Source organism: Carettochelys insculpta, chromosome 15 (genome assembly GCF_033958435.1).
Source record: "Carettochelys insculpta isolate YL-2023 chromosome 15, ASM3395843v1, whole genome shotgun sequence".
Taxonomy (NCBI): domain Eukaryota; kingdom Metazoa; phylum Chordata; order Testudines; family Carettochelyidae; genus Carettochelys; species Carettochelys insculpta.
In genome coordinates this window covers 27,230,269-27,251,806 of record NC_134151.1, presented here as the reverse complement: position 1 = coordinate 27,251,806, position 21,538 = coordinate 27,230,269, and positions in this window count along the sequence as shown.

Here is a 21,538-nt window from a genome sequence, read left to right as displayed (position 1 = left end):
ATCTTTAGTTCCTGGGGACTACAAGCCAGTCCCTAAGGGCTGGCAATGCTAAAACCAACCAAGATGAATATAATTACTGTGTAATATTTAGTCTTGGACTGAACGTATCAGGAATATCCATTTTATTGTATCTGCTAGATGCAGATTATTTTTCCAGATTATATGTACTGTTGTTACAAACGGTGGAAACTCCTTTTCTATCACAGAAGAGTAGAAAAGAAGACAAAGTGCAGTGACCAATTGTCTTTGAAAAAACAAGGGTGTTTTGCAAGGCCATCCACACAAATTGTGGGACCCTACTCAGTTTAGGACTCTCTCCAGCTTCTGCCAGAGATGAGGAGCTTCCCTTCTCCCTCACTCCCCCACCCCCTGGCTCCTGCTGGAGCCTGGTCACCTAGCGGTTCTCCTCCCTGCATGACTCCTGCCTGGGCTTCCTTACCCTCCCTTTTCCTCCACCCCCATGTGACTCCTGCTGAGGGACCAGGGGTTTCCCTCCTGCCCCCTCTCCTGCATGACTCCTATGGGGGAACTTCCCTCCCTCCTTTCAGCTACCCACCCACATGACACCTGCTGGGGGCTGGGGCTTCCCTCCTGCCCCACCCCCATGCTGCCTGTCCCTTCTCTGCAGATTACTGGGACTCATTTTTTCACCTACAGGGGGAACATGTGATGGAAATAACACTCAAGGAAGTGTTTTTCATAGTTTTTATCTCGTGTGGGTTTGTCCATGTTGCCCAAAATTGATGCATGAACAAAAAAGCCTTTTTTCAGTTTCAGTAATCTTCAACTGTCTAGGATATTCCGTGGCATCCATTCACCACCAATGCAGATTTATGACTTTTTTTTTTAAAAAAGAGTCATTTGTTCTTTGTTATTGATTTTGCTATGTCATACCCAACGCCCCACAAGTCTCTAAAAATTTTAACTCAGTTTGCTGGATTGCTCCATTTAATCTAATTTCTATCTAGAAGCCTCGCTATTGAACGAGTAACTCAGAACTAACTGACGTCCTACTATATGGGATGTGGTTTCTTTGCACTTCAAGGCATGGATTATTGCCGCATGAATGCTGTATTTTTAGGGTGAGTCTACACTAGAAACTAACTTTGAAGTTAGGCACTACATTGAAGTAGCCAGGAGAGAGTCTAAACACATTTTTTTTCCCCTTAATTCAAAGTTAACTTACTCCAAAGTGCTTACTCCATTCCCGGGAAAGGAGTAGTGCCCTAGGGTGTGTGTAGACATTCTACTTCGCAGTTGTACTTCGAAGTAAGCAACTTTGAAGTTATTCTTGTAGTGTGGACACAGCCTTAGTTTTGCTTTAAGAAGCTGCAGCAGTGCCACAGGGTCACAAGAGGGAGCTCACATAACTCTAGTCTGTATGCTTCAGTGAGCTGCGAACCACAGAGTGCAATACAAGCGGAAGAATGTGGCGTGCTATGCCTATATGTATGTCCTATAAATACCTCGTCTAGTGAATCCAAGCAGGAACAAATATAGTTAATTGAAAAATAGACATTTTACCCAATGTCTGCCAGGAGACCTCCTGTCAAACACACAAAAATAATTAGCACAAGTTGCAACTCCCTGGTCTCACAACCTTGGGATCACAGCGGTCTTGATGGAGGGATTTTGCCGGACCAGGGGAGGTTAATGCCTGGCCTTAGCCCTAGCCCCAGCACTCCAGCCCTGCTGGGCTGCAGGAGAAGCCAGTGCTCTGGCCCCAGTTCCCCTGTGGGGCTGCAGCGGGAAGCTAGTGCTCTGGCTTTGGTTCTCCCACAGGACAGCTGGGGGAAGTGTGGCTGCTCTGCCCCCTGCACAGCAGCCAGGGGAAGCTGGTGCCCCAGTCCTCCAGATGGCTGCTGGGGAAAGCTGGTGCTCTGGCCCTGATCCTCCATGGGGTTGCCAAGGGATGTTTCCTCTGGCCCTAGGCTCTCTGCCCCTCTTGGGGCTGCTAGCTGGTTGCCCTCCTGCCCAGCTCTCTGGTCCAGGAACAGCTCCAGTCCTGCTGCATGAGGGATGTTGCCAGACCAGAGAGTGCTGGTCTGAGGAGGTGCAATCTATAATTGCCAAACTTATGCCTATGGCATCAGACCATTGGGCAATATCTTGCTTCTGGGTTTAGCCAGTACCTGATCCTATCATGGAAGAATCCCAACATCACTTAGTGTGTCAGTTCAGAAGTACTATACCGACTATTTCAGTTTCTAATCTACGAACTTAAATGCTAGAAGCAGCATTAACTCCCGTGCTTTCCCCACCACTTGAGAGACCACAGCCACAAGGGACAGTAACCCGAGAAAACAGAGCAAAAGATAAGGCCTATGGAACTGCAGGGCGATTCTCTTCCCACACGTCTGCGCATCTACCCCATTAGAGGTAAAAATAAGAGGGCACCAAGTCAGAGAGTAACAGCAAATCAGCAATCCCTGTCAAGCAGCAGAGTCCAGTATCTAGAGGACTGCTCCAGCCAACATACTTTAGAGCAGCCCTCAGATTCAGATCCCAATTAAGCCAAGGCTCATGTTTCACTTCCACCACAGATGCACTGCTAGATTCAACTTCACTATGCCTGAATGTTGCCCAGAATTCATAAAATTTGATTTTATTTCTAGTTCTCTTTTATCACTATTAATTATATGCACTAATAGAGGGGAATCAAGCATAAGTGAGGTGCACCCTTCTCTCAGCTGCTAATGGCATCTGTGTTGGCCAAGTTAACTCTGTTTAGGGGACTTTTTCCTAAATAAAATATTGGCTGAAGCCTGCACCAAGAGCCTTACTTCTAATTCATCTCTGAGGGTACATCTATACTGACTGGAAGATCAACTCCTTCAAGGTCAATCTTTCAGGATTCTTTTTAGCATGCTTAGCGGGGATGCACTAAATCAAACCATAAGGGCTCTACCATTAATCCTGGTACGCCTCATTGGCACAAGAAGTAAAGAAGTTTGATGGGAGAGTTGTGGATTCACTAAAAGAAGTTAAATTCAGATAACTCAACTCTGTTTCAAAGGAAGATTCTGATGAAACAAACAAAGTTTTCACATTTAATGAACTTCTTCCCAAGTTTTCTGATTTTTCCCTAAATATCCCCTGGAACTTGAAAACTGAGAACACTTCCAGTTCATGAAAATGTGAAAATAGTCAAAGCAAACATGTCTATAAAAAAACGTGTTTGGAATGAAGTAATTCAATTAGCTCTAGCCACAACTTGTCATAAAACATAGTTGTATTTGAAGTGTTAGGGCATCTAGAGATACTTCCACGTCAGATTGCTTAATGCTGCCCCTTGGCACGTAGGTATTATGATACAGTCTCTGACCACATGATTACATAGTGCTTCTTCCTGACAGTAGAGAATGGTGACTCTTGGAAAACTTAGGTTCGATTTCAGGCTCTGGTAGAAGTGGTGATCTAGTGGGCCATGACTCCTTTGCCATTTCCTTTCAATCTTGACCTCACTGCACAATCCCCTCCAATCTGCCCCCATCCCAGTCCTGTCTTTTCCCTATATCTGGCTCCTTGCCCAAGTCCCACTCTCTTGGACTATCCAATTCCAGTCTCTCCCTCCAGGCATGCTGTCTGAATCCCAGTCCCCCCATTTCTCCCAATTTCTCTCCCTCTCCATGTCCATTCTTCGGGTCTTTCCCTGCTGGTCGCAGTTCCCTGCTCCTGCCCAGCCAGTGCCGATTTCCCCACCCACTCTCCCCTCCCACTCACTGACTCCTTGTTTCAGTCTTGCTACTGCAGCCAGTTCCAGTTCTGCCCCTGTACCATAACTCCTTATCTGATCTGCCTGTCCTAACCCCCATTCCCACCATGCTGGTCTTAATATCAGCCTCCTTGTCTTCCACTTCTAGTCCACCTCCCTGCTCTCTCTCTCGCCCCCGGCTCCTGCCCCAGTCCTTAACCCATCTAAGTGTTCCCTGCCAGCCCGTCTGTTCCCCAGCCCTGGCTCTCTCTGCTTGTAACTACACCTTGTGGAGCATTCCATAGTGTCTGCTTGCTTTCCTCATTCCTGTCACGGCTTCTTTATCATGCCAAACGACTGTATGGTAGGTATAATTTTTTTATAAAATAAAAATTCCCTGCCCACGGTATGTCTACGTTACAGTATCAGATTGAATTTTTTAAGGTCGATTTTTTTAGGATGTGATTTTATAAAATCAAAGATTTATGGCCCAGCTGTGTGCATGAGGTCAATGGAGTGCATCCCCAGTAGGGTGGGCAGCTTTGACATTGACAGCAATGAACTGCGGTCAGTGAGCCCAGCCCTGGTTCTGGGCGGGTGGCAAGCAAACGGTCAGTGAGCCTGGCCCTGGTTCAGCGGTCAGTGTGGGTTGGGTGAGGCGAGGGGCTGCCTCTCCAGGAGTGGGTTAGGGGGACACAGGACCTCCCACTCCACTGCTTCCCAGCCCAGGGCCATAGGAACAGCTCTCCCCAGGAGCTGGGTAGTGGGGATTCAGGCCACAACACACTACCATGGGCTCAGGTGGACCATTCCCCAGGCCACTTTTTACCTCCACCTCCACTGGCATCTGGTCCCACTCGGAGTGCTCGGTGAGCTTAGGAAGGCGGGTCTCCTCTGGGTAGATGATAGCTGGCAGGCTGGGCCAGTTGGGCATCTTTACATTGTTTGCGTAGTGGACAGGGATCAGGATGGTGGGGTCCGGCAGGTCTGAGGCCTCAGCATTGTGAGCAGCAGGCAGGACTCCAGGCTGGTGCCCATCTGGCTCCCTGGAGTAACTGCTCATGGCCAGGATCGCCAGCTCCAGCGGGTCCTCAGGGCGTGGGGCTCACCGCAGGCCTGAGGGCCCCAATCGGCTGGGAAAGTCCAGGTACCTGGCTAGTTGCAGGCTTGTCTGTGGCCCTCTCAGTTGGTCAGGGCAGCTGGCCAGTGGCTCTTGCTGGCCTGGCGGTCTGGCCCAGGTGCTCCACTCAGAGGCCAGCCTTTTAATGAGCCTCAGACCCTTCCCCTGGTACTTCTGGCCCCACGTGCTGCTCTCTGGGGGGGTAGGGCACAGGTGTTCTGGACCCACCCACCAAGGTCTCTGCGAGGCTTCCTCAGCCTCTGAGTCAGGGGGAGGTCACTGCACCTCACTACACTTTCCCCTACCCTGAAGTGCAGCAATACCAGAATGACACCTGCTCTGACAGTTTAAAAAGTGAGTGGCAATAACCCTGGGGAACCCTGCAATGCCAGACAGCTACCGGTCAGATAGGAATCAATCTGGTAGATAATTCTATGGTGGTGGCTGCTGTGATCCAAGTAGCCAAGGCAGTCGATGTCCTTCTGCCATGAAGAACAGGGATTCTGGGAAACGTACAAGACATGGTGAGGAGGGTCTGTGCCTCTACCAACCACTTCAGCAGCTCTGCTTGCTGCCCTTCTCCACAAAGGGGTAGCAACTCTTACCTACCTACATGTACCCAAGAATCTCTCAAATCCTGTATATATTTTATTGTATATTTGCCGTTTGTGCTTCCCACCCAAAAGACTCTGACCAGCTCAGCTTCTAGGCTGGTCTCTCAATACAAATCAGAAAATCCTCAATGGTATCTAGAGGAAAAGGCGTGGGACAGTTTGAATTTCATTTCCTGCTTGGCCAGCCTGATGAGCTAAGCAGGCAGCACACCTGACCATGAATGCCCTGGGTCGCCATCAAGCTCCAGCATGGAGCGTGCAGGAGATCCTGGACTGCTTGGGACTTGGGGGTAGGTGGGATGAATCTGTGTAGGCAGAACTATGAAACCCCATCTTGTGCTGCTTCGTAGTTCTGCCTGCACAGGTTCATCCCTGCTCCGCCTGAGAAATCTGACCAGTGGCCCTACATCCCCACACCAAGATCCTTGAATATCAGATTTTCTGGGTTTCCAGAATACCAGGGAGTAGCAGGGAGGCCATTTTGCAAAGGTCCTGCATCCCTGTTCCATGTCCCCTTACCTACTTTCACAGACTTCTGCCTTTGGGGCAAGGAACATTGTCTCCTATATGTTTGTTTTCTTGGACCCAGTTTGAGTTGTGCCAAACTCATTGGGCCCTATGGTAAGGGACTGTACATAAGTAATAAAAATTGAAGGACCCAGCAGCTAAAGTTTGGTGTACTGGGGTTCTGACAAATACACATACACCTCTCCTAGAACTGGAAGGGACCTCAAGAGGTCATCTTGTCCAGTCCCCTGCCCTCTTGGCAGAACCAAGCACCATCTCTGGCATCTATTTTCCCCAATCCCTAAATAGCCTCTACAAGGATTGAGCTCACAACCCTGTATTTAGTGGGCTAATGCTCAAACCACTGAGCTATCCCTCCCCCTTAAATGAAACTGTGCAAGGCTTCTGCCTGAAGCGGTTCTGCTCTTTCCTGCTAGGAATGTTATTCTTCAACCCAACAAGTGCTTCTCACTTGAGCTCTGTTTACTTTATTTAATTGTTAGATACACATTACCTAGAACTGGAAGGGACCTTGGGAGGTCATCTAGTCTAGTCCCCTGCCCTCTGGGTAGGATTATGTGCCATCCCTAATGTCTATTCGCCCCAACCCCTAAATTGCCTCCTCAAGGATTGATTTCTCAACCCTAGGTTTAGCAGGCCCATGCTCAAACCACTGAGCTACCCTCCCCGCTTGTCCTGTGGTTTCCAGAATTGTTGCAATCTTCAACATTGGCTATGTCCACACTAGCCAAAAACTTCAAAATGGCCATTTCGAAGTTTACTAATGAGGCGCTGAAATACATATTCAGCGCCTCATTAGCATGTGGGTGGCTGCAGCACTTCGAAATTGACGTGGTTCACCGCCGCGCGGCTCATCCAGACGGGGCTCCTTTTCGAAAGGACCCCACCTACTTCGAAGTCCCCTTATTCCTATGAGCAGATGGGAATAGGGGGACTTTGAAGTAGGCGGGGTCCTTTCGAAAAGGAGCCCTGTCGGGACGAGCCACGCGGTGGCGAGCCGCATCAATTTCGAAGTGCCGCGGCCGCGCGCATGCTAATGAAGCGCTGAATATGTATTTCAGCGCTTCATTAGTAAACTTCAAAATGGCCATTTGAATGGCCATTTCGAAGTTTTTGGCTAGTGTAGACACGGCCATTGATAGGCTAGTTTTTTCCCTGTGTATTCTCTTCCCTTCTGAATACGTGATTACGTCTTAGGATGCTTGCAAAGCAAAATCCGTTTGGTGGGAAACACTCTCTGACACCATGGAACATTTTTACAGCCAGATGACTGATTTATATCCTGCCTGAAGTCAAAGTCAAATAAAACCTAATACTCTCCCACAGGATGCTTATGAAGTCAGAAATAGACTGATTATTATCTCACCTCACAAGTCATGATTTCCCTTAATAATTTACTCTATTACAATCCATTGTATTAGGGAGGCAGGGGAAACTCCCATCACTCCTGGGTTTTTTGTTGAGATAATACCTGGAAATGAATATTTGATATGAAAGATTACAAATCAAAAAAGAATTATTGACTCAGTAAACAAATCAAATAGAGCTGTTTTCCTGTGGAACCCATGTCTGCTTCTAATCCTCCACCTGCATTTGAATTTTTGACAGTAAGATACTTTGCACTGTAATAATGCTAGTCTTTTGGTAGTTTATTTCCTCTGTGTGATGCTATCACTTTTTCTAGATTGCAGTCTGATATGAGCTTGGTATTGTTTTCTTGTTTGATGCAGTATAGGTTGAAACACTGTCTTTTGGCACCCTTGGGGCCTGACTGGTGCTGAACACGAGAATTTGCGAGACCACATGACACCAATATTGTCTAGCAACATTACCAACAGTTCCTCTGCTTAATGGGCTATTAGAAGACATTTAGGTGTAAAGTAAAGCTAGATACAGCTCAGAGCACTGGGAGCCAGGATTGGTGGTTGTAAACAGACTTTATGGGACTACAGGAAACTTGGCCACATCCATGATAAATTGTCATAGAGCTAACTAAAATCATGACGAATTATGGATGTGGCTGGATGAGTGTGCCAGATTAGAAAGGTTTAACCTGTATTAAATTTAAGATACCAAAACTTCAATTCAGACTTATAAAATTTATGCCTGTGTGTGTGATGTTCTGTTTTTAATACTTTGTACTTTTTTTTTTTTAAAAAGTACAGATAAAGTGAGAAAGTGGTAGTAGAAGGTGGTAAGCAAGACAGACAGCTTTTAAGATGAAATAGGGACACCCTGAAGGTAAGCAGAGTGCAGACCTGTCCACGCTTTTATCAACAGCCCTGACACTTTGCCGCTCCCCTTTTGACTATGTTTGCGCACAGTGGGAGCGACCCCCTCTTGCGAAGAAGCTAGCCTCTGTCCTCGTCACTGCCTCAGGGCCATCCCCTACCAATAGGCAAGCTATGCAACTGCATGACTTGACACAAAATTTGGAGCAACTAATTTCCCCAAATTTCATGGTGCCGTAGCAGCTGCACATCTGCTCTAGTGGCCGGCTCCCCTCTCTCACCTCACTAATCTCCTGCAAAGGGTGTGCCCAGCTGACACTCAGATGTGTTGGTGAGCTCTGAGAAACTGTGGACTAGAGGACTCAGGGAGGAGCAGTGAATGGCCATGCTTTTGTCCAGAGAAGTGGGGCTTTCTCTCTGGCCAGTGATACTCTTCCTGAGTCCTCCAGCCTGCAGACTCATGCTGCTTGCTGATGCTCACATTTACCGCCTGCTCCCAAGGCTGCAGGTCAGCCGCCCTGCCCTGCAATGCTCCTGTAACCTACAGCTTCTGCCACTGCAACCCTCCCCTGCAGAGAAGCAGCCCCTGCAGAGCAGCCCCCCAGTGGAGAGCACTACAGATGCTGGGCTGCATGAGGTATCATTCACAGGGAGAGCCCTGCACTGCCTGCTGCTATATTATGGGATAGCTTAAGCCTGAACATGTCAAGAGCCTCTACATCCTTGCAGGAATTGCATCTGCTGATATGCAGCAGAAAGTTGCTAGTAGACTAAACCACAAAGACAGTGCCGAGATCCAAGACATCTGCAATGTTACCAGTGCTGAGTCAGATGAAATCACAACAAAGTTTTCTCACCAGCATTAAACCACTAACACTGTCACCCAAACAGACAAGAGATCAATTACAGCAAACAAGCAGAAAACAACCTGTTACTACTTTTGCAGATCAGCACTGGACTACGGAATGTTGTCTTCATTAACTCTGCACTTGAGCTGGCTGGTTTAGAGAGGTTACATCATTGGTCCCTATTCTTGTAACTGCAGAAGAGAGCCTCAAAATATGACACGTTGCCTGCGATGACAGACAACTGAAACCACATACACTTCCAGGCTATGTCTAAATGACAAGATAAATTTGAATTTATTAAAATCAATTTTATAATGCCATTTTTTAAATTCAATTTTGAGTATCCTCACTTCCCACAGGGTCCCAACAAATTTGACACATTGCTTCCACACTGAAATCACCAAACAGACTGTTGCAGCAGTGCTTTGTGGGAACATATCCCACAGTTCCTTCAGCCCCGCAGTCTGAGCCACGAGCCAGGTGCTGCAGCACTGTCCATTTCCCTGGTCCTCCAAGCTTGTAGGCGGGGGGGGACCTGGGAAACTGACGCACATCAGCCCTGGTCAGTTTTCCAGCTCACACTGGTAGCAAGGAGCTGGGAGCAGTGTGGTGCAGCAAATAGCTTTGTGGGATACATACAGGACACTTGCGGAGGGTAATACATTCGATTTTAAGATGTGATGCTTCCACACTGGCCTTTAATCGAACTTCTGAAATCGAGCTTCATACTATTCCCATCAGGTAATGGCAATACTGTAATCTCAATATTAATGCTTCCAAAATTGAGCTAATGGTATTTATAGTGAAGACAGTCACGTGCTAATATCAAGCTAACTGCCTTAAATTTGAATTTCTCGTAGCGTAGACACAGCCCCAGTTACCTGGTGAAGTACAACTTTCTTATGGTTGCGCTCCTCATTTAAATGAATACGGGGAGGCAACATTTAAGAGTGTGATTCGTTACCAATTATTCATCGTGGAGTCTATTGCAGGCCATTGCTTGTTTATACAGACAAATAATCGTGTACAACAAGCATTTATTTACCCTACTTCACTTCCTTCCAAGCAGCGAATGTAACATAACAGATGGTTTTGGTGAGATTACTAGATAAAGATATTTCAGATAGCAGAAGATGTTTGTAACAGTAACAAATGGAGTACTGTGTATGCAAGTCCCATTTTCTTTTGGCAGCAATGCAGAGGGGGAGCAAAATTTGTGAGAGATGGAGAGGAGTCTCCCAGGGAAAGTTGCAGTTTCTCAGATCTGCACAAGAGGGGCAGAGAAGAAGGACCATCACTGTGAAGTAGAAGGAAAATCCACTTCTGTGCATGGAAGCTTAGAGCAGAGCCAGCCTTGCAAATTCCTCCTATACTAGTAACTGGGACCACTTGCTTCAGTCATATACTTCTCCATGCTGAGACAATTCTTTTGGTCCCCTTCATGGCTCCTGTACACGGAGTGGTCAGAACAGGCAGGGACAATCCTGAGAGGGGGCGGACCCCTGGATAACTCCCCCCATCCTGCACCACAGGCTTCACCCCTCCCCGGCTCGCCCCCACCCTCACCCTGGTCCCCCTCCCTGACCAGCCTGCCAGGGATTACCTGGGGCAGACTGTGGACAGAAGGGGCAGCAGCAGGAGATTGCTGCATGGTGAGTGGGGGGACAGATGGAGGTTGGAGGGAGGCACTCCACCATGCCCTCCCAGTCTGCTAACCCCTCTCCATAGGGAAGTGGGGCTCAGCAGACTGGGAGGGCACCGTGTGGTGCACACTGCCACTCACGTCACATGGTGAGTGTGGGTGGGGGGAGGGCTTAGGTGAGGCGACCACCTGCGGCTGTTGTCACTGCCACAGCCTGCCCACACTGCCCATCCCCTGTCCCAGGTAACCCACCATCCCTCCCTTCCAGAGGATGTCTGGGATTGCGGCTGCAGGGCCCCCAAAAGGACGGGGCTGCTGCCTCACCTCATCCTATGGATGGGATGGCTCAGAGAGCAGGGAACCAGAAATTCCCGAGTACGTGGATTGAAGCACTGCCTTGGAAGAGCTTGACACTGGAGTTTCTCTCAGTGTGGAGGAATTTCTCCGCTTTCATGAGCTCTCTCTGAAGGAGAACTACTCTGGAGATCCAGCAAGAGTTAGAGTATTGCAAATGTAAGGTGTAACTCTACCTGATACAAAACTGTTCCTAACGCAGTGGTATTTAAAGCCCAAGTAAGATCATAGATACAAATTTTCAGAAGTGCTTCAATGACTTAGGTTGCTTTAGAAAATGGGATCTATGCTCCAAAGTGCCTCAAACTTTTTCCTCGCATAACTGTGGTGTATGTCTGTCTCAGCCTGCAATATTTTACAAAGTAGTAGAAAACTTACAAAAGTTTGTAAATTGCTAAGTATTTTTCCTCCTTTTTTGGGGGGAGGGTCATTCAAAGGAATGTCTCATAGGCTATGTCTACACTAGCCCCAAACTTCAAAATGGCCATGCAAATGGCCATTTCGAAGTTTACTAATGAAGCGCTGAAATACATATTCAGTGCCTCATTAGCATGCGGGCGGCCGTGGCACTTCGAAATTGATGCGGCTCGCCGCCGCACGGCTCATTCAGATGGGACTCCTTTTCGAAAGGACCCCAGCTACTTCGAAGTCCCCTTATTCCTATGAGCAGATGGGAATAAGGGGACTTAGAAGTAGGCAGCATCCTTTTGAAAAGGAGCCCTGTCTGGACAAGCCACATGGCAGCGAACCGCATCAATTTCGAAGTGCCATGGCCGCCCGCATGCTAATGAGGCACTGAATATGTATTTCAGCGCTTCATTAGTAAACTTCGAAATGGCCATTTGCATGGCAATTTTGAAGTTTGGGGCAAGTGTAGACACGGCCATAGTGTTACAGAAGTAACTTTTCCTTGTATGCAGACTACATTCAACTACATTCAACCTTTACAGACATCTGATGGGCAAAATTAAGCTACTACCTGTAGCTTGTGACAAATGAAGTAATTGTAATATTTTATGTTTTCATTCTAGTCAAAAGAAAGAGTTGTGGGACCAGAAGTACTAATTACCCACTCCCCTTTATTAAAGTAAACATGTTTTAATAATGTATCTGCAGTCTTCTGATCCTAGAGCTCCTTCAGTCACCTTTCAAAGTGCATCATTATTCTGAGTTTACATTTGGCTTATATGTATCGGCGGGGTATTAGTCTGTATCTTCAAAAACAACAAGAGGTCCTGCGGCACCTTATAGACTAGCAGATATTTTGGAGCATAAGCTTTTGTGGGCAAAGACCCACTTCATCAGATGAATGAGTGGGGATTCCAGAGGAGAGTCTAAATTTATAGGCTCAAGAAAAGGTCAAGAGGAGGGCCAGAGTTGATATGGTGAGTTCAGTCACAGAGGATGTGGCCCATTATCAGCAGCTAATATAGAGTTGCGAACATCAGAAGAGGAGAAACTGCTTTTGTAATTGGCCAGCCACTCCCAATCTCTGCTCAATCCTTGGTTGATGGTGTCAAATTTGCAAATGAATTGCACCTCTGCAATTTCTCTTTGGAGTCTGTTTTTGAAGGTTTTTTTGGTGTTGCTGCAGGAGGGCTACTTTTAAATCTGTTACTGGGTGTTCAGGGAGATTGAAGTGCTCTACTACAAGAAAAACTTCAAAAACAGACTATGGGAGGTAAAATAGCATTTTACTCCCTCCACTGGTCACTCACCATCTGCCTACTCACTTTTGCCACCTTGCTGCCCCCAGTCACAGCACTGCAGCCCAGCTGGCTGCTCCCACTGGCCAACTGCCCACTGCTTCCACCAGCTTGTGGTGGATTTGGCAAAATCCAATGAGCTCAGCGCTTGGCCCAAAACACGGTCTAGTCTCAAGAAACTTCACCATACACAGGAGTAAATTTTAAAATCATAAAAGAGGCTTCTTACGGAGCCTACCTTAGCTCTACCATTGAGAAAGTGGGGAGAAATAGGTTGAACCACTCTTACTACACACAACAGGAGGGCACAGCCTACTGCCTTAGCACCCTGCTCTCCCCATTCCCTCTTCACACACCTCTGGCAGCTGAGCCCTTATCCATCCAAGGTCCTTTAAACTGACAGGCTGTATCTACACTAGCATTCCTCTTTCAAAAGAGGCATGCAAATGAGGGAAATTGAAAATGCAAATGAGGTGCAGATTTACATATCTAGCACCTCATTTGTGTATTCTTTCAAAAGAGCTTCTTTTGGAAGAAGAAAAGCAGTGTGGACAGAACTCTTCCAAAAGTAAACTTCATCTTCAAAAGAACACTTCTTCCCATAAAAAAAAAAAAAAAAGGGAAGAAGTGTTCTTTTGAAGATGGGGTTCACTTTCAAAAGCTGCATCTACACTGCTTTTCTTCTTTCGAAAGAAGCTCTTTCTAAAGAATACGCAAATTAGGTGCTAGGTACATAAATCTGCACCTCATTTGCATTTTCAATTTCCCTCATTTTCATGCCTCTTTTGAAAGAGGAATGAAAGGGTAGACACAGCAACAGTGCCTTTCTCCTTTAGAAATGGGTTAAACAGAGTCTGTCTTTTTATGTATTCCCACAACAATTACAAGTATTTATGATAGTATTTCACAATTCCTGTATTTAGTAATAACTTAATTTGTAGCCCTCACAAGAACCAAATTGATTACAATGGGCAAAACAGCACTGTATCAGTTGAATATCTAGATGATTTAAGTACACAGGAGTGAACTGTATTTACATGCACATGCCCGGAATCTTATCCTTTCAATAGAGCATCTCCCTCATTTGAGCCTGTTTTTTTTTGTATTCCCACAATGATTAGAGGCATTATACTTCATATTACAGTAATTTGTACCCTTACACCAACCAAGTTTATTACAATAACCAAAAGACCACTCCATCAGCTGGAGAAAACTATGTAACCCCTTTTCTCTCCTCCTTGGGTTACTCAGGAGCAGGCAGCACTCAGTTGTGTGTTGGTGTGCCTGACAAGTTCAATATTAAAGGAGATCCTGAGCATCCTAACGGTGATATTGGATAGTTGGGAATCCCCTTTCCACCCCTGATTTCTAAAGCTCTGTAAAGTGGCAGTGCCCTAGCTGGCCCCTGTACACACTTACTGGTGTGCTTCTGGAAACATCCAGAAAACTTAGTTCAGTTATCATCTGGATTTAACTCCCAAACAGTATAAATCGTATATGTCTCATAGACCACATAAGAATCAACACACACCTTTACTTAACAACTTATGGAGACAGGGTGGCAGACTAAACATGAATGAAATCAATTAACAATATACCCAGACATGAACGAAACATAACTGGCACGTACATTGCCCTCAGTTCTCCCACCCCAGAGTGCACACTCTTGAATTACCAAAGTTCTCGTTACTTGCTTGCAGTGGCATGCAGCTGTTGTTCACTGGCTTGCAGACAGCTTGGTCAGGGTTGCATAGGTCAGTCCAGGCAAAGCAAATAACTGACCAGCCCCTCTGCCCTGGAGCTGGCCTCTGCAGCATTCTACCACGTACAGATCAAGTTCCTTTCCTGCAGGGTCTCTCATCAGCAGGCTGCAGCTCCCCAGCACAATTTCTGGCTAGGAGAAAGCTTCACACTTGCTTTGAAGCGGTCTGTTCAATCAGCCTTAACTTTCCAACAACAAGAGACCACCATCTTCTTTTTTCAGCCTTGCCAAAAAGCCCCCTTTCTTCCCAAAGCCTCATGGGAATTGTAGTCTCTAGAGCCAGATTGCCACATACCACAACAGTTAGGGCATGGGTATCCAACCTTTTGGCTTGCCTGGGCCGCATTGAGTGAAGAGGAATTGTCTTGGGCCTCATATAAAATATATAATATAGTTAATGTATATAAATAACAAACTTCCTTTTTTTATATTTTTATTATAACATTAAAACAAACGAGGGCAATATAAACATAAAACTAGTGGGATATTTGAGCTTGTTTTTGTGAAACCAATGCATCAATGTCTGGTTCGATGGAAGTGGTTGCAATTCTTCGTGAGTTCTCAAGGTGCTCGTCAGAAAATTTTGATCTGATTTTGCTCTTCGTGTGCTTCATCCTTGAAAAAAGTTGTTCACAAATGTACGTACTGCCAAAAAGCGATGACATGAATAAGGCGTGATTGTGAAGCGAGGGATATTTTTCTCTGGGAAGATAGGACTTATAAAAGTCTACTAAAGAGACATGATCAAATTTTTCTTTGAGTTGAATGTCTGATTGCAACTCTATACATTCCATTTGAAAATTCGTAGGTAATGTATTTATGTCGACTGAAAATGGAGTCGCAAATATACCAAAAAATTGATGATTTTTTTCAAAAATCTTGAAACGTATTATCAAATTCCTGTATCAAAACAGAAAGCAAGGCTGCATATTTTTCACTGTTCACAGGACTGTGTTTAGCCAATGTATCAAAATGCATAAAATTATTTGCCATAACTTGAGCTAGCCATAATTTAAGTTTCATTTCGAACACTGTTATGGTTTGAAACATAGCACAGATAAGTTGATTTTCACCTTGAAGACGCATGTTTAACTCATTTAAATAAGCAGTCAAATACACCAAAAATGCTAAATCTGTGAGCCATTTTTCATCTTCAAATTCTGGCACAAATTTTCCTTTTATTCCATAAATGACTAGATTTCATTTCGCAAATTATAAAATCTTTTCAACATTTTACCCCGACTTAGCCACCTTACTTCAGAAAAGTAAATGATGTCCCCATAATCAGCATCCATACTTTTAAGGAACTCCTGGAATTGGCGATGATTCAATCCCCTGGATCTTATGAAATTCACAGCTTTGATGACAATTTGCATGACATCATCCATTTTTAAAGCTTTTGCGCATAAATTTTCTTGATGTACGATGCAGTGATATTTCATCAAACGTGAGTTGCCGGCGGCAATTGCACCGTCTTGTATTAGTTTTATAAGTCCCTCTTTTTTACCAACCATAGCCGGGGCACCATCAGTAGCTATACCAGATATATTGGCAAAGGTTAAAGAAAATCGCTTTAATGTAATTTTTACTGCTTCATACAGATCAAGATATTTAGTTGTGTCTTTTAATGGCACCAAAGAAGCCATTTCTTCAGTGAGATTGTATTCGTTATCAATACCCCTAATAAAAATGGCAAGTTGAGCCGTATCTGTAGCATCAGTACTTTCATTTATCGCCAAAGCATAAAATTTGAAATTAGCAGCTTTACTCTCCAAATCTCTTGCGATAGATTTTCCTATTTCTTCAATTCGCCTGGCTATAGTCTGGTGAGACAAACTGATTTTAGAAAAATCCGTTTTTTTATCAGGACAAATTATATCTGCCATGCTTTTCATACATTGCTTAATAAACTCACCATCAGTAAATGGTTTTGATTTTTTTGCAATCAGATTTCCTACCACATAACTAGCTTTCACAATAGAGTCTGTTTGAGTTGTAATTTTTTTAAAAAAAAATTGTTGAGATGACAGACTTTTTTTCAGTTCCGCTATATTGTCTTTACGAAACATTCCTTGATATGCATTGAATTTGGCAGCATGTTTTTGCATATAATGTCTTTTCAAATTGTAATCTTTGAAAACTGACACAATTTCCCTACAAATTAAGCATAGTGCCTTATTATTTGTCTCGACAAAAAAGTATTCATCTGTCCACTTTTCGTTGAACACTCTTCCTTCATCCACAATTTTTCTTTTTTTGGGTTCTCTTTTCTTTTGACACGATGTTGAAGCCATGCTCGGATAAAAAAATTAATAAATAAGCAACCATTTATTTTTCTAGTATTAGCGATGTTGTATATGTAATTATATATCAATATCATGAGCAAAAAAACTATTTGATTCATTTTTGTACTTACTCCACCACAGCTGCTAAAAAACTATTTTAACTTATTTTAACTTATTAAATTATTTTACAAAGTAATACAACAAGCCCAAGTGCAATAATTAAATAAGAAAACTTACGTCTGCTTCCCAGCAAAAAAACTTAGCGTTTGTTTGCTGGGTTAATAACAATAAACGCCTGTCTTCACAGGCACACACACGTCATATTATCACACAGGTATTATCGGTAATAGTTGCATTTTACTCGCCAAGTTGCACAAGCGCATATAACTTCTGACACACGCGGGTTTTGATTTGACTGATTGTGTGTGGCGGGCGCGGGAGGCGAAGTTAGCACTGCGCTGTGCCCTCCCCTACACAGTGTTCCGTTGTCACCTACGCAGTCTGCGCTTGAGTACCGCCCAATCGAGTCATGAAAAATACCGCTAAAAATCACATAATAATGTTAAACGTTTACGATCTTGTGGGGCCGCATTCCTAGCTGTCCAGGGCCGCATGTGGCCTGCGGGCCGTAGGTTGGACACGCCTGAGCTAGAGGCTCCCACATATAGAGGGGCCTACGTGTATTTACATAGACACACAAGGGGTTTCTCTCCCATCCCACTTACCTGTAATGGAAGCATTCCTTCCAGCCCTGTTTATGTATAGAACAGCCACATAAAGGGTCACAATAGTAGAGTGGTGGAAACATTAAAGCAATTTAGATGTGCAGCTGGAGATACATCACAGGACTCCATGCTTTAGCAGTACTCAAGAGTTCTGCTCAGGATTTGACACTAGACTGGTGGCCTGATTCAGCATACTGTCTGACAGCAGTGGAACTACTTATGCATCAGATGTGTCTGTCAGTATCTTGCTGACTCACGACGTGATGGGTGAATCTGAAAGTGGTTAATATGAACTAGAATTTAAAAAAATGTTTATGTTTAGTTGAATTTAGCCAAAACCAATTGGGATACATTTGTTGAAGAACACACAGGTTTTATTTTGTTTTGTTTTACCTTTCTGATCGCAGCTGTAGTGGGAATACCACAAGAAGAGAAAAGTCTCTCTTGGGGTACTTTGATACTTGTCATCTTGCTTGAAACCCAAAGACAAAGAAAAGAAAAAAAGAAAAAACCTGCAAAAATGCATTGTATCATGAAGCTTACCCACCCCTTATGCCACACTCTGAATACACAAAGGGGTGAAACCTGGCACACCCTCTCCTGCTGGGGATTCCCCAGTGCCTAGGAGTCGAATGTCATCTTTTCTCCAGCTCGTGATGGAAGGGTATGTTGGGGCTGATGAGATCTGCTGAGGGAATCTGTCCCTAGCTCAGGCTTGAAGTGGTTTCCATTTTATACAGGGTTTACTGTTTGGTTCAGGGGCACTCAACAACCCTACAAGAGAAATTGTTCCAGTCCCTCTGGTCTTAATTAGTTCAACCTGGAACAATTGCTCTGCACCCACTTCACCAAAAGGGACTGGCAACTCTGTGACAACTATCATAGACTTTCAAACTATTGTTATAGTTTCATATTCTAACTGAAATGTCACATGATATGTGTAGTACAATTGTGCCAGGGTTTGCATCAGGTTCCTGTTACTTTTAATGACCTTTTCACAGGAAATGCAGAAAAAGACTTAAGTGGATATTTAAATGAAAATATGCAACAGGGCATAAAGGGATTAGCCAATGTCTTAATTTTACAGATAATATCATCAAACTGTAAGGCAACGATGCAGAAAGAAAACTTCAATTTTCCACTTAAAATGTGAATGCAAAGTCCATGCCCTGTCAAAAGAGAGGACTCTTCAAAGCTTATAATTGTAAATAACTCCACTCGGTTAAAATTCTGAAAGGAGATATGCAACACAGTATTTTTTAAAATCTTCATAATAGGATCACCCCCTTTCTTGAGAGCTTCATTGATGAGTGAAATAGTAACGAAGGGTCCTACTAACACGGCTACCCCTCTGGTAAATGAGTGAAATAGTGACAGTGGTGACATATCTGATATCATTCATATTCAAAGTTAACTAGACTGAGTTGTATGGGGAAGTTTTTCTCTGTGCTATTGTTTCAGGCAAAACCAAAAGCAGTCAAGTAGCACTTTAAAGACTAGCAAAATAGTTTATTAGGGGAGCTTTCGTGGGACAGACCCTCTTCTTCAGACCATAGCCAGACCAGAACAGACTCAATATTTAAGGCACAGAGAACCAAAAACAGTAAGCAAGGAGGACAAATCAGAAAAAGATAATCAAGGTGAGCAAATCAGAGAGTGGAGGGGTGTGGGGGGAAGGTCAAGAATTAGATTAAGCCAAGTATTTTCAGGCAGTCTGTGCTTTCAAACATCAGTGCTGTAATAAGCTTTATATATATAAAAGCCATAGGCTGCTGTAACTCATGCTAGGGGATGTTTCAGCCTCTAGACTGGAGAAGGTGGAAAAAATTATTTAACCCTCCCTTTAACAACCACCTTAGCCATGCTGAACATTAGCTTGTTTAAGTTAAAAACCCTATTGAGATCAATGGAAGTTCAGAACCTAAACAGTTTTGTGGATCTGGCCCCAGCCCTCCATATGACCAGACATAATTTTTTTTTATGCAACAGGAAAAAACCCACCACGTAAGCATTAAAAAAAGGATGCTTGAAAGTAATTGGTGTAAATATAGTTTTATTGTTTTCAGCAAATTACTGTCTTTCATATTTTATTAAAATAAATAAAATAAATAATTGTTTTCCTTTATCATTTTTTCCTGCCTTCTTTTCCCACCCTTTGAAAGATTGATTGGACAACTGTTAAGAATTCCTTCACGTTCCCTTCAGCAGTTGCATGACAGGCTTCTCCATAGGACAGCTCCTGTGGAAGAAAAAAAGGCAATTAAACAACCAAACAATGGGAAAAAAAAAGTCCATACCTCAACATTGTACATTTAAGTGCTTAGGCTCTGAATAAAAACCTGTGTGATAGGGATGAAACAATCCACACCCTTGACAAATGTAGTTATACCAGCCTAACAGGAAACCTTCTCCTGTTAACATAGCTACCGAATTTTGGAGAAGTGAATTAAATTATACGGATAGGAGAAGCTCTCAAGTCAGTGTAATAATATCTTCACTGAAGCTTCACCAGTGCTAGTGCACTGCTGGAGAGCTATACACGAAGACAAACCCTAATTCTTCTGGCAGTTTAAATTATTGGACCACTTCCTCGACTGATATATTATAACCACTTTTTATGTCCTATGGATACCAGTGGATGTTTTAAAATAGTTTTTATGCAGCTATATTTACTGTGAAAGTCAGATGAACATCTGGTTCATGTCATGACCACAAATCAAGTTCAAATCTTAAAATACTTTGCTTCCTTCAGTCAGTATCCTGTGGCAAAGATTCTTTGGCCTGGACAGCCAGGAAAACCTATTAGCTGCCTAAATATTTTCACATTAAAACTGCTGGAACTATTGACTTAATCCAATAGTGTATTCAAAATCCTCATTTAATGCTACACATTACTTGTGGCTAAACTGCCATCCCTACCACCAGAAAGACGAAAAAGTGCAACAATACAGCTCCAGTGCCATAAGCTCTTTCATGTAGCCACTGTCTGTCTAAAGGGTTATCTACACAAGCACTTCTGCTGATAAAACGTATTGCACTTATAGTGGTGTGAAAGAAACTCATCCACCTGATCAACATAAGTTACACCGACAGAAGCAGCTGTCTAGACAATCCAGTGCTGCCAGGAAAGTCTCTCTTGCTGACATAGGCTACCACAGCTGATTGGGGTGGTTTAACTTTGCCAGTGGGAGAGCTCCTTCCCCTTGGCATAGAGTGACTACATGGGAGATCTTACAATGGAGCAGCTGCATCACTACAGTTGTATAGCTGCAAGGCCTCTAATGTAGGCAGTCTAATATGCAGGGATGACAGAGCTACAACTACACTGCATACAGCTAAATACAAGATGGAACAGATTGTTTAGCAGAAGTAGTTAACACACATTTCCAGGGGCCATTCAAAGTGAACGGCCATAGGGAGGAAAATAAGGGATGAAGGTGGAAAGCAGGTATGGGGTGCTTTAGTGTCTTGAAATATATATTAACTACTTAACCTATGGAGATATATATATCTCATAGAGCAGGAATGGACCTCAAGACATCATTGAGTCTAGTCCCCTGCCGTCTTGGCAGGACCAAGCACCCTCCCTGACAGATATAATATTTTAATCTTTTTGACCCAGACCCCTACATGGCCTTCCTCAAGGACTGAGCTCACAACTCTGGGTTTACAAGGCCAATGCTCCAACCACTGATGCCAAACTATTCATTATACCTTGTATTTAGATGTGACACTGAGTAAGTTTCCCAGACTTGAAGAAAAGCTCTGAAAGCTTGTCTCTTACCAAGAGAAGTTGACTCTATAAAAAATTATTACCTCACCCATTGGATCTTTCTAATATCCTGGTAATGACGCTTGTCATAAACTCCTATTGGCTAACCCTCTACAGTCAGGCTCTGCTAGCCAACAGTTTGCTTGTGTATCCTGAATCCCAAGAAAAGGGGATTTAAGGTGAATTATTATTTTTCCTCTTTATGTTCTTATCTTGTATAGTACAGGTTTATTACAGGATGCTGGATAATAAAATGT